Below are 13,552 nucleotides of genomic sequence, written 5' to 3'. Positions count from 1 at the left end.
AGGTTTTTCCCCTTTTTTTCTATTTCTTTCCTTTTTCCATGTTCAGGTGTTCAAAACATCTCCCACTTTGGAAAAGATACAGAAGTAAAATTTTGAAAGTTAAAATGGTGAAAATAATAAATTTGCAGAGATGGAGATGAACTAGACATAATTTATTCTATTTATTCAATTGCTAAAATGAAAAAATGTCTAGAATCTCAAAAAAGTCCAACTTTCAAAAACTGAAACTAAAGCAAACTTTCAATCCAAAAGGAAATTAAACAAAAATGTTTGTCATTGACATGCTGGCGAAATATTTTAGCCAAAATAATACCCTAAGTTAAAGTACTATGTTAATGAGTTGTGGGCCACTCACAGGACTCCTCATATATGATATGCAGGCGCACTGTAAGAGCTGCCTGTCCATAGGTGTGGGAAGTAGACGGGGGTGCTGCAGTACCTGAGGTTTGCACCCAGCTTCCCCACCCTGGGGGGCCAGACCTGCTGCCGGACCCACAACCCCCAGATCCCAACATCTGGGCAGAGCCCCCCCCGTGTCTTGCTGGCCTCTTCCAGCTCCTGCCCTGCCTCCCAATGGCTCTGCTGCCAACTCTGCTTCCCCTCCTCCAGAGTCCCAGCCCAGTTGAGGACTCCACAGCCCTTCAGGGTCCTGCCACCTGCCTACCCTAGCGCTGATCCACAGTCTGTTGGCCCCACCAGGGTCCTGCAGCTGACCCAAGGCTCTGCAGCTGCCACCAGCTATGACCCCAACATGGGGGCACTCAGGGCTGCCAATTCTCCTGGACTTAATGGACCAGAGGCCATTTTCAGCAATGGAGTCTAGTTTGTCCAGCCCACGAGAGTTGGCAACCCAATCTCAACAGGTCTGGAGGGGGGGAAGTGCAGTTCAGCACCCTCAGCCAAATGAAGTTGCAGCACCACTGTGCCTGTCTATAAGAGATCACAATGTAAAGCTCTGCTCCTGAAAACACAGCAGCTGGTAAGTTCAAGCTTAACTTTACCAATGCAAATATTTTCATTAGAATCCACTTCATAGTGTTAAAATTAACCACGTTTGCCACACTGGAGACTAAGCAAACAGGGCCAACTTAGCCAGTGTAAATCAAAGTTATATTTTGTGGACTTCAGTGGACCTATAGCCATTTGCTGAAGCTGAAGATATGGACACCTAGGGGGAAGTGGAGGCTCAGGGATAAGTCATTGGCATCAATGCCAGAATGATGAGGCAGTGAAATTTAGACTGAAGTTGGCTTCTCTGGAGGTGGTGGGATTCTGTGTTTATAGATAGATCTCTATAGACTGGTAAAATAGACATCTGTCAGGGATAGTCTAGATGGTGGTAGGTCCTGCCAGGAGGGCAGGGGACTAAACTCCATGACCTCTCGCAATCCCTTCCAGGTCTAATGATTCTATGCTGGTGACTATTTTGTCCAACCTGTTCTTGATAGAGCTGGTCAGTATTTTAACAGATTCTGAAAGAGGTAGATTTAAGGAAGGACTGGAAGAAAAAGTGGCTTTTTTTATAGCATTGAAGAAAGAGCTTGTCCACAAAGGGTCTGTAGCTACTGCAGAATAATTCTATGTATGGACTCTCTTACTCCAGAATAAAGGTCTTCTTCCCAATTAGTTACAGTTCTTGATTAAGTTAATTCAGGAAAAAAAGCACTTTTATTTTGAAATTAAAGGGCCTACATGTTTTGTTATGCCAAAACAGTGAATCCACTGTAAAGTCATACTGTATCTTATTGCAGGATACTTTTTACGTAATGACCATAAACAATGAACAAGTAAACATCTCAGAGCGTTCAGGAAGGATAAAGCTGTTTGTGGGTGAAAGAGGATTTGAGGAGAGAAGTGCTGCTGGGAGAAAGAAGTTATTTACAGAGGCAGCAAGTTCGTTCACTAACTCTTGTCTACCTTTATTTTCCTCTGACCACATCCTGTGGCCGGGTTTCTGAGCATGAGTTACTGTCAGCTATTATTTCCTCCACATTTTCCTTTCAAATTTGATCATAGTCAGTTTTTACTCCTCTAGCTAAAGAGCAAAAAGAGCATCCTTACTTGTTCAAAATTAGGAAACTTGCTTTTTTTCCATCCATTGTGAAACATAAAAGCAGACCAGAGATTTTGCTAGAAACTTTCGAACAGAACAAAGGAAAAAGGAAGAACATCTTTTGGCTTGAAATCAGTCAGGGAATGAGATGCAGGAAGTTTAATAGGTAGAATTAATTAGTGTTTTTAGCAATGTTTTTTTAAAAATAAAAAAATGAATTTTGACTAAACGAAACACGCCCTTTGCAGAAAAAAAACTGTCTAAATTTTATGGTTTTACAACAAAAGGATGGAAACTAAAAATGTGTAGGCAAAAATGGGTTTTTTAAAATCTGTTTTTAGTACAGTAATTGCTTTTTGATTTTCCCACACTGATTTTTTTACTGAAATAGATTGTTTTTATTTTATTTTACACAACGTGTTTAGTTTCAGTATTTCAGTGCAAAACTAAGTTTTTCACAAGATGTTTAGAAAACAAATATGATTTGTTTTCAAACAGTTCTACTGAACATTACAATGTTACAATGAAAATAAATGGCTTTTTTTTACTTTTTGGTTTTCAGAGAGGCTCTGGGAGTTTGCCTGTTAACTGACTTACTGGGTGAAATACCAGACTGTCCTACAGCTGTAACCTTTCAGACAAAAATAGTGTGAGCTTTAAAAAAACTGGACAGGAAGAGATGTGAATCACAGGGATGACTGACCCTAATGACATTTTGAACAAAAAGAGCCCTCTGTTGTGCTTGTACCTGTTCCCTTTACACTGACTCAGGGGCTGTTCAGAGCAACATACAGACAGAGCCATTATTATTGTAGGGAAATAGGTTATCCAGTGTCCCAGGTGTATATACCACCTACTTATGTTTTCTTACAAGGTCAAATCCCTTCACAGTTATGGTAAGAAATCCAGCAAAGTGTTTTTCAGTCTGTCAAAATATTTTTTGTTGCAACTTTTTTGTTTGAGGAAAAATAACTATGAAACCAAAACATAAATAAAAAAATCATTTTGATTAAAAATTTCCCTTTTTTTGGACAAAAAATGCAGAAACCAAAAAATGTGAACATTGGTTCATTTTTAGTAAGGTTTCAAGTTTCAAATGTTTTATTATTTTAATATTGCTAAAAAGAACCTATTGTTTTAACCCAGAACTGAAAATAGCTTTTATAACCCAACAAATCAATCAATAAATGAAGAACTCACTCAGTGCGAAATCAGCGTTCAGCTTTGGCTTCTCATTCAAAGCCTAACAAAATTTCAGAAGGAGTTTAAAAAATAACAATAAAAAGGAATTAATTGGCAATTTTTCAACCAGTTCTGATTATTTTCCTGCCTAACCTGCTATTTTTCGGGAGGAGCTGTGGCTTCTGCTTTGTCTTGGGACGAGCCTCCAGTGACCACATGCGCTCTGCTCTAAACTCATTTTTTTGACCAGGGACCCGGTGTTCTGGGTTTTTTTTTTTGTTTGTTTGTTTGTCTGCTCAGCAAAAGCAATAAAAATTGGGCCATTCTTTGCAGTCCTTTGCAGTACAGAGAAAGGTTCACTGGTGGAACTGTCTCCTTAGCTTGTTATGCATCAAGTTCAGCCTCAGAGTTGGAGTACAGCGGGACAGAGTTTGACCACAGTGAGTGGTGTCAGATATCAGAGGGCCAGCAACTGTTAGAGTGGAGCATAACACCAGGCTGTTTACTCTGTGAACACTGAGCAGTAGAAGACCCTAAGCCAAGTATGTAAGCAGCGTGCCTTGGACTTGCCGCTGAAAGAGTGTAAACCAAACCTCATCAGAGGGACCGTATCTCGTCTTCTAGGAATCCTGTGGTGCACAAGGAGGTTCAGAAAAGAGGCTGTAGGCTTCTCTCTTAACCTGGACCCCAACTGGCAGAAGCCATTGCAGCAATCTCCTGGCTGGTCAGTTACCATCAGTCTTCCCAATGATCCTGCCGTTAGTTGCCTGGCTTTGCTGTGAGTATGTAAAGATTGTTCTTTATTTCCATGGAGAAATTGAAAACAAAAGACTAGAGAATTGTTCCCTTAACTCATCTGCTCTTCTGATTTGCCAACCTTGATAACAACGTTTGGACCTCTGTGCTTTATATATTGCGTCTGTTCTAGTATGGCTATGAGCTGAAAAAGTGGTTCTGTCCCACGAAAGCTCATCACCTAATAAATTATTTTGTGAGTCTTTAAAGTGCTACTTTACTGCTTTTTTGTTTTAGTGAATAAGATGGTAGTGACAGATACAGACTACATATTAGGAGAAGAATTTCCAAAGGTACCTAATTGATTTAGGAGCACTAAACCCATTGAAATTTGGTGGCTCTTGTGCTTCCAGATCCCCTGGGGTCATGTTACTTAAGGTATTGAGGTACCGGAAGGCACAGCTAGATGCTATCAGAATTCAAAAAAGCTCCTAACACCTAAGACCTGGACACATTTGACAATCCCAGCAGACACCTGTCTACATCTTTAGACACCAAAATGCCCTTGAAAACCTGGTGTACGGGCAGTTCTAAAAACTCTGCCCTTTATTTAGAAAACCAACTACAATTGTTTAATAGGTTTAGGCTTGGAGGGATTATATTTTTAATAGTAAGTATCAATTTCATTGTATGCCCGCAAACAAATGAAAAAAGATTTCCATCAATAATAATACAAATTTGCAACAGGAAGAATAAGAAAAATGTTGCTTGCAAACTTTAATAAGAACTGAATTTAAGGATATCCAGCATGCATATTTTGGCATGTATTGTTAAAAATTTATAACAGCTATACAGTTTTTTTAAATCTCAACATCCACTGTTGCTAAATAATTATTGTCTGACAGTCCCTATCTAATTCCTACAGCTGTCAAAATTCAAATCAATAAAAAATTAAACACTAAAAATACCCTTTGATATTATCCATCAAAATGATAAAAAGCCAAAGTAAATTAAATAAACGGTGTTGGAATAAAACAGGCCTCCATTACAGATTAACATCTATGGATTCAGAGCATGTTTTTGATCACTATTAAACCTTAAATGTATATTTTTAAATCTGTTTTGTCACTTACTATTTTCTTAATTTTGCGCCAGGTATCAGAAGTCCGTAGGAAAGATACAAGTGAAATCGAGCTTATACAAACCTAAGCAGAACACATGAAATTCATGTCGCTGAGTTGTGAGAGATTAACATGAGTCATGACAATCAGAGTGGGTCGATTAATTATCGGCTTAAAATAATTTGCATAAAATAACCAAAAATTCATCATGCAAATTATTTGAGATGAATTTTTTGCAAGCAAATGCTGTAACCTCTCATCTGTTCCATGAAAGTAGTCAAGTAGCACTTTAAAGACTAACAAAATAATTTATTAGGTGATGAGCTTTCGTGGTACAGACCCACTTCTTCAGATCAAAAGAAGTGGGTCTGTCCCACGAAAGCTCATCACCTAATAAATTATTTTGTTAGTCTTTAAAGTGCTACCTGACGGCTTTTTTGTTTTGATAGAATACAGACAAACACGGCTATCTCTCTGGCATCTTTTCCATGGTATTTGCTGTGGATATTAAACTTTTGTTCTAAAATGCAATGATGTGTATTTAATATGCATTTAAATGTAAGTATAAGCATTTGAAATCAACTTAATTTTTATGTACTAAATCAAAATCTACTGCGGGCTCTACTGGTATAAAATCAGAATATTCCCTTCAAGTGAGTGGAGGTACTTTGAATTTACATTAGTGTAACTTTGATCAGAATCCAGCCTTAACTCCATGGCTGCGTCTACACGTGCACGCTACTTCGAAGTAGCGGCAGTAACTTCGAAATAGCGCCCGTCACGTCTACACGTGTTGGGCGCTATTTCGAAGTTGAAATCGACGTTAGGCGGCGAGACGTCGAAGTCGCTAACCCCATGAGCGGATGGGAATAGCGCCCTACTTCGACATTCAACATCGAAGTAGGGACGTGTAGACGATCCGCGTCCCGCAACATCGAAATAGCGGGGTTCTCCATGGCAGCCATCAGCTGGGGGGTTGAGAGATACTCTCTCTCCAGCCCTTGCGGGGCTCTGTGGTCACCGTGGGCAGCAGCCCTTAGCCCAGGGCTTCTGGCTGCTGCTGCTGCAGCTGGGGGTCCGTGCTGCATATACAGGGTCTGCAACTAGTTGTTGGCTCTGTGTATCTTGCACTGTTTAATGAAAGTGTGTCTGGGAGGGGCCCTTTAAGGGAGCGACTTGCTGTTGAGTCCGCCCCGTGACCCTGTCTGCAGCTGTGCCTGGCTCCCTTATTTCGATGTGTGCTACTTTGGCGTGTAGACGTTCCCTCGCTGTGCCTATTTCGATGTTGGGCTGAGCAACGTCGAAGTTGAACATCGACGTTGCCAGCCCTGGAGGACGTGTAGACGTTATTCATCGAAATAGCCTATTTCGATGTCGCAACATCGAAATAAGCTATTTCGAAGTTGGGTGCACGTGTAGACGTAGCCCATGACAGTCATTTAGTGACTCTGGATTTAGTGTGCACTCACTGAGATCCAAATCTGGACATGGTGCTATTGCAGGCAGCTCTGACCCCAATGAAGTCAGTGGGTGACTCCAGATTTTCTCCAGGATAATTGAGAAAACAATCCAGCCCTGCCCCGTTGCAACCAGGGAGTGACTCTGGGGTGAGGGGACAACAGGGATCAGAATGTCAGGCCCTGAATGCACTTGCCACTAAACGCTGTGTATTATGTGTTTCTGTTGAAGGCATTGGTTTCACAAGCCAACAAAGCTGCAGCTCTCCAGGTGAGTATTTACCTCATAGACCTAAAGCAGAAATAGAAAGCTTGCTGAGACAGGATCAGAGGGGAAGGGTAGCACATGCTGGCAGAGTGAGGGCTCTTAAACATCATTGTGAGGAGCTCAGGCCTGGGACAGAAGGTTGGGGTGCAAGGGCTCTGGCTGGGGGTATAGGTGAGTTTGAGGTGCTGGAGGGGGCTTCAGATTTGGGGAGGGCCACTGGGCTGGGGGTAGGAGTGCAGGAGGCAGTGCAGACACTGAGTGTGGGATTTGAGGAGCAGCTGGGGATGAGGGCTTTGGAATGAAGGAGGGTGCTCAGGGCTGGCTGGGAGCTCAAGGTGGAGCAAAGGGTTGGAGTTTGGGCATACCTGGATGTCTCCCTGCTGGGACCAGTGAGGAGGGACCTTTTGCCCCCAGCCATGGCAGCTCCATGCTGGAGCCAGCAGGGAGGGGTTATCTGCTGTCTGTGACGGCAACTCTGTGCTGGGACTGGCAGAGAGGAGCCCCCTCCCTGCTGGCCCAGGCAACTTCAGGACCTGGGGGGAGCAATCTCTCCCCGCTGCATCCCTGAGCCCCCACACAGCTCAGGGGAAATTTAGTCTCACATCACGTCTCAGGTCTGTACTGCTGCTCTATTGGTGCCTAAAAACGTCGAAAACAGTAATACCGCTATATATATGCAAGTTCACAGGCTACATAACGAGACAGTTCCCAATTCCCGTACATCGCAGGAAGCACAGAATTTAAAATGGTATGTTTTCAGTAAAAAGTGTTAATCAATTTTCTGAAGAAGCAGGTCTTTGCCCACAAAAGCTTATGATCAAAAATATCTGTTAGTCTACAAGGTGCCCCAGGACTTCTTGTTGTTTTTGCAGATACAGACTAACATGGCTCCTCGTCTGATACTTATGAAAAAAAAATTCCTCAGAAATTCTTGTGTCATAAATGTCATTTTGACCCAAAAATGTTAAAATATTTCAACCAGCTTCAGTTTGGCTGAATTTATCCCACAGTGAACTGGTATTGTAAGTATTTAATGCACTGTATTTTCCCTGCAGGTGACCTCCCCGCTCCTCAGCTCTTCCTAGACAAGAAGTCCAGCCATCTCGGGGACACAGTTTTGCTGAAATGTAGAATACCCGCCCTTTCTCTCTTCACCCACGTTATCTTCTGTAAAGATGGGCAGGAGCTTGCAGTTCAACTGATGAAGGAAAGCCAGTTTGCCTACAACCTATTGCACAAAGTGAGAGCAAACAGCTCAGGCAGCTTCGCTTGTTTGTATCAGCACAAAGATGACCAGATGAAGACTTCGCTTCTCAGTGAAGCCTGGTGCCTGCAAGTCGCACGTAAGAAACTAAGTTTACCCCTGTAAAATAAAAAAATTATTCACCATTCACAGAGCTGCCCAAACAAAATTAAACTGTATTTGGTGAAAAAGTTTGAAAATCATTATCAGAGATTCTAAGGCCCTTGGCAGTGGTCCCTGTAAGGTGGACATGCAAGCAGCCAACCAGAAGTGATTCAGGTGCAGCGCAGCTGATTTACAGAGCGTCCACTGCTTCCCATAGTTGACAACATGTGTTTCGACTGGTGCACATTTGCACATTCCTCGATGCACATAACAAAATTTATTCCACACATGTGGTCATAGGGGACGACTGCAACCAGGTAGTGTGTGCCACAGCCATCATTCCTGTTAGCAATGGCCGAGCTCATTTTAAAGACTCCAAATGAGGAAGTATCTGCAGCATCCCCCTCTGAGGCCCCAGTTCTGTGAAGATAACCCTGATAGCCCCTTCTAACTCTATGATTTGATCAGTCTATCAATTCATGGGCAGCTGCTCTGTGCCCCTCTCAGGAAATCGTTAGCCCCAATGATAGCGTCAAAGGAGGGATTATTATTAGAGCTGGGTAATTTTTTTTTTAGTTAATAAATTCACAGAAGAATGCATGGGGGATGATGACATGAAACCTCCTCACAAATTCTGGGTAACTTCAGCCAATAATTTCAGCTGAAAGGAAACGGAAACAAAAATAACAGTTTTAATTTCAAGATTTGTTTCCTTTAGAATTTTCATTATTTTTAATCAAAGGAGAAAAGGGTGAAATCAGATGAAAATGAAGGAAAAATAATGTTGTTTTGAGGAGAACAAGGTGTTTATTTCACACAAAATATTTTTTCTTTATTTTTTTTTCGGCAGAAAAATTTAAAAAAATAATTAGTTTTGGGTTCCACTGAAACCTACCTTTCTTTCTTTCTTCCTTTCTTTCTTTCTTTTGTTTTCAACCCCTCCCCCCAAAAGGAAATCAATATTCACTCAGCTTTAATTGTTACGAAAGTAGCTATGGGTTTCAACTGAGAGTACATCTACACTTATGAGCAGGTCACGCAGGTCAGGGTCGACCTTCCAGAGTTTAATTTGGCTTGTCTAGTGGGATGCAGGAAACTGAACTATCAGGTGTCAAAAGCAACCCCTGTATTCCTCATTCTCGTGGAGAATATGGGAGGTTGATGAGTGAGTTTCTTCCATTGACCTTCCTTAGTGAGGATAGCCAAATAAGTCAATCGTAGATATGTCAATTCCATCTATGCAATTGTTGATCCACTTTAATGTTTAGAGTAGACCTGCCCTCAGATTGGGGCCCCACAGTCCCAGGTGTTGTACAAATGCATAGCAAGGGACACACGCATACCCTGAAAAGTTGTCATTCTGGTTGATTTGGGTTGGAGGGACCTGGGGAGGAGGAGCTGAGCTAAATACATTTTGTAGCTTAAATGAAACAGTCAAGGCTCTCAATATAGCAGATGTAAATCCTCTGTGGACTGGGCACAGAAAGGAGCATGCAACACTCAGAAGTGCATTGTGCGTAGACTCTCCATCAGACAAGACAAACAAATGAAAGTTTACTACCCCCATTTCATACATGCAGAATGTCCGTACAAGTCCTTGGCTCGTGCTGAGCAGCACTTTAGACTACAAGAAACCTTGATTAAATTCATGGGGGAACTCCTGGAGTAAGAAACTACTCACAGAACAAAGGAGCTAGAATGCGGCCCGGAATGACTGAGTGACTTGCCCAAACTTATAGTACCCAAATCTTTAGTTCCCTACACTCATGGTCACAAGACCTTCCTTGCTCCTGAGAACCAGCCGTAAAAACCTGAAGATTCATTCCTGTTTTTCATGGGTGACACTAAACATTCTGTTTAGAACACACTGATGTTTGGAAGCCATCAAAGCATTTGATATAACTAGCAGTATATGAATGAGCCAATATAAATTTTCTCCACAGCAAACATCTATCAGGCTAATAACAGTGACTCTGGAATGCCAGAATCTTGCAAAGGTAAATGACTTTATTTACTATCATAGGATGTCTACTTGTATTCTGTAGCTCATCTTCAAACATATATTCACCAAAAAGGGAGGTCAGGTCTCTTAAGCCCAACCTCTCACCCACTGTCTGTGTGGTTAGAAGAACAGAGAAGGCAAGATAAAAATATGGTTGAGTTGTCAAAAAATCATGGATAGGCTGTTACCAATTGCACTTTGAAGTCATTTTGTGATGTTCAAAGAGAAATGTAAGGTATAGTTGAGGAGAATTTAATTTGCTGAAATATTCAACAAGAAGGGAGAAGTTTAGTGTAAGATAAGATATTGAATGAGTTAACGTACGGATTTTTCTTTTTTTTCTGAAGCCATACCATAAAACCTGAGGAGAGGGGAGGGGAATCTGGTTTTATTTAGATTGCAACAAATGTGTACAAATTACTAATCAAATGAAATGACTCCATAAATAAATAAATCTATCCAAACACTTCCATTTTTACCATTTTTGTTTGTTTGTTTCAGTTTGGGCAATATGGGTGTTTTTCAAATGTGGTCATGTGGATGTATTTAAACAGGCTAAATCTAAAATTGAAACAAATTTTTGAATTGAAAAGTCAAGGCTAGATGTTTTGACATTACTTTTTTCAAATTGAAACGATATGTTGAATTTGACTCAGATTTGGCAAATATTTTCAAACTCCAATAATGCATTTCGGATGAAAAACCAATTAACTAAAAAACCCAGTCAATAAAGGCTCAATCCACTTGAATAAAGGCTTAAAATATCCTTATTTCTCAAATTTAGCAAGTCAGTGTCTCTCCTTTCTTTGGCCCCATCTAGCACATATATTACATTGTAATAATAGAGGAGACCTGTTTTGGTACTTGATGGCCGCATGCATTTGGGAATAGTGTGTGTTTTGTGTGTACAGGTTAAACTCTCTAGTCCAGCACTCTCAGGACCTGACTGGTGCTGAACAAGAGAATTTGCAAAACCATGGAAGGTCAATATTACCCAGCAGAATCATCAACACTTCCATGGCTGACTGGGCTTTTAGAAGCCATTAAGAGGTAAATTACATCTAAATAACAGCGCAGAACACGGAGAGCCAGGACTGGCAGGCGTAAACAAGCTTTTTGGGACCACAGGAAACTTGGACACACCTATGATAAGCGAGCATCTGGCTCACTAAAATCATGCCAGATCACCGAGGTTGCCAGATCTCAGAGTGTCAGATTAGAAGGTTAAATCTATATTAGTAACTGGAGTTTTACAAAGCATCGCGATTTCCCTGGAAGGTGAAATAATTGTGGAAATTTCAAACTGCTGGTTTTGCCAATGTCAGAATTAAGTATGATGAACTGTATTGCTCTGTTCCTTTATACGTAGTGTCCTAAGAGAAATATGAAACTAATGTGATCCTTTTTTGTGGGCTGGCTGTTACTGTGACCATGCAGGGCATGCATACACTGACCATGAATTGATGTTCAGAACAGAGATAGTGTTAATGTATGCAGGTGGTTTTCCACTTCAAATTCTGCTCGAAGGAGATGAGCAAAAATTATCTTAGTTGTTCTGAAAGATGCTTAAATCCATAAATGTATCTTTTTACATGCAGCAAGACAAAAGCCATCTAACACCATATGTATAACTCTCCAGTGTCACTTTCATAGTTATTTATCCTTTGATGTTTCCATTCTAGAACTGGTGGTTTGGTTAATAGTGGGATCTACTATTCCTTCCAGCCTGTTCATAATTTTGGTGGGTTTCCTTCTGGTGAAAAAAGGTAGGTATCAGTTACCAAGATTGGCAAATCTATGTACAAGATTGCACAGACACGTGTTGGAAAGGAGGCTTGAATATCATTTAAAGCACTGAAATCATTACACATTCAAAATTCCACCCGGAAGAGCATTCTGACATACAATAAAATAATTCATATTTGCAAATTGCCATCAAATAATTATCTTCATGTCTATCTGATTTCATGATCCTTGTACATAACTTAGCAATTGATGCAGATGCATAAGTATTTAAACTGCCTGCAACTGTTGAAATATAAATTTAAAAATTAAATTATGCACAGTCATGATGTTAGAAAGCTCTGTACGGGGATCATAAAATCAGACAGGAAAATTACTGTTTGTTAGCAATCTGGAATTGTAATGATTTTATTCTGTTCCAAAATACATCTTTCATTTGAGATATTCATCCTTCACTTCATATGTATGCAAGGCAGGTTGAAAATTTCAAGAGAAACTTTTTCTGCACTAAAATTCAGGCTTTCAACTAAAGGAAAAGTTTTGCACAAAATAAATTAATTCCTCAAAAATTTATATGTTTCATTGGAAAGCTAAAAGCTCAAAAACTGTTTGCTGGTGTACGGTTTTTTTAAAAAAATAGTTTTCTCCCCAAATTTTTCAGTTTTAGGCCAATGGATTTTTTTGTTTTTTTTATCTGAAATTTATTATTTTGTATTTACAGACAACCAAAAAGTATTCAGTTTGAGGATTTTCTGTTTTTGGTGGCAAATGTTTTCTGTGGAATTAAAAAATAATCCAAGCTACTCTCTATGTTAAAATGATAACAAAAATTAACAAAATTGTATTTTGTAGGCAAATAGCAGCTTGAAGTTCCAGTATTTGGAAGCCAATACAGCAAGTTCCCCACATTTGCAAACTTAATGTTTGCAAATTCAATTATTTGTGAGCAGCTACTTCCTGGGCTCTGGAGCGGGGAGCACTGGCGGCTGCTGCTTCCCCAGGGTTCCGATTTCCTCCTTTCCCCCAGCCCCGTATTCGCAAAAATCAACATTCACAAGGGTTCCAAACACCAAACCCTTGGGAATGTTGTGGCCCTACTTTATTAGCAACTAATGGACTGACACATAAAGCTTAATTTGGATCAGAATCTCATACTCAAAGACTAATTGAAAATACACATCTCAATCCAAAAAAGGACTTTACATGACAATCATTTTTCTTTTTAGGTTTATCAAAATGCAGAGGTACAAGGTAGGCCTGGCTCATTCTGCAAGATTGATTTATTGTTTGACCATCCACCATCTTTTCTTACCTCTCTTCTCAATCCTCCACTGTTCAGGGGTTGGTTGGTTGGTTTTGTTTTTTTTATTTTTCATTGTTTTATTTATTTATTTACTTACTTTGTAACTTTTCAAAACTTTTTCAACCTTGGAACAGTTATGGAATGAAACACTAATTGTGGCCCTTGCCAATTGTTTCGATGTTGGAAATGTTTTGAAAAAGTGCAGAATTACAGAAAGAAAAATGAAAATGGGGATGGCCCCTGAACTGCATTTTCTTTATTTCCCTCAGTGAGAAAAGAGGAAACAAAAGGGTGAGAGGGAAGGACAGATGAGAACAAATCAAAAATACAATATTTCAAA

At 40.2% G+C, this 13,552-nt stretch overlaps 1 protein-coding gene across 1 annotated transcript in view; it reads right to left on the bottom strand.

The window, feature by feature from the left end:
• Positions 1–13,552, bottom strand: part of LOC142025194 (scavenger receptor cysteine-rich domain-containing protein DMBT1-like) — a 903,096-nt gene that overhangs the window by 782,473 nt on the left and 107,071 nt on the right. The window lies entirely within an intron of this gene.

This window comes from Carettochelys insculpta, chromosome 22 (assembly GCF_033958435.1).
Source record: "Carettochelys insculpta isolate YL-2023 chromosome 22, ASM3395843v1, whole genome shotgun sequence".
Taxonomy (NCBI): domain Eukaryota; kingdom Metazoa; phylum Chordata; order Testudines; family Carettochelyidae; genus Carettochelys; species Carettochelys insculpta.
The sequence above is the reverse complement of the archived record's forward strand: the minus strand, read 5'-3'. Positions and strand labels throughout refer to the sequence as shown.